This window comes from Anneissia japonica, unplaced genomic scaffold (genome assembly GCF_011630105.1).
Source record: "Anneissia japonica isolate Jap-2015-1 unplaced genomic scaffold, ASM1163010v1 scaffold169882_len890_cov93, whole genome shotgun sequence".
Classification (NCBI taxonomy): Eukaryota; Metazoa; Echinodermata; class Crinoidea; order Comatulida; family Comatulidae; genus Anneissia; species Anneissia japonica.
In genome coordinates, this window is record NW_022709469.1 from 1 (window position 1) to 901 (window position 901).

At 32.9% G+C, this 901-nt stretch overlaps 1 pseudogene; it reads right to left on the reverse strand.

Annotated features, from left to right (window-relative positions):
• Nucleotides 1-238: 238 nt before the first annotated feature.
• LOC117106692 lies at nt 239-396 on the reverse strand (annotated as a pseudogene).
• Between the last annotated feature and the right edge of the window lie 505 nt (nt 397-901).

The window sequence follows — 901 nt, forward strand, 5'->3', positions numbered from 1 at the left end:
TCAAAGCTTCATACCTTTCATCAAATTTATAGGTAAAGCTTCACTCACTCAAGATAAAAAAGAACATTAGGATTTCACTACAACAGCAAATTTATTGACCTTAGACTTCGACGTTATTTGGCGACCTCTAAGGAGGTGGGTCCAGGCTTTTAAGTGACGCCTGCATTAGGAAAATATTATAAGAGCTATGGATGCGCTACTATTGGTAAAATTAATTTTCTAGAAAAAAAATAAATGATGTCTACAGCACCCGGTATTCCCAAGCGGTCTCCCATCCAAGTACTAACCAGACCCGACGTTGCTTAACTTCGGTGATCGGAAGAAACCAGGCCCGACGATGCTTAACTTCGGTGATCGGACGAGAACCGGTGTTTTCAAGGTAGTATGGCCGTAGACAAGGGTGCACCAACAGTGCAACACTTCGATCATCGAGCTCATTAAATGATATTTCACCAAAATAAGTTTTTAACCAATAAATAAAACGATTCCATAGCAAAAAAGTTTTTTATCGTCATTTGAATTTTCAAAAAGCATCAGAGTTAAATTTAAAAAATCGAAATAAAAATCGCCGCAGAAAAATATTTATAATTTTTCGAAATTTATGAAATTTCAGAAATGTGTTCAGACTATGTTTATGTACATGTGGTAAAAATTTAATTTGTACATGTGATAAAAATTTCATCTCTAGAGATCGAGATATAATCATGTATAATAATAGTGAATCAATGTCATTAAAGAATTGAGAGAAATCATCATCATAATCTTATTAGCAGAATCAATTAATGGAAGCATTAAAACAATAATCGAAAATATTTGTACATTACAGATCAAGCCTTTGTTTATTCAATAATCATCGTTTTATTATTTGGGTGGGCATAAAAGTATTTTTAATGTATTTGTT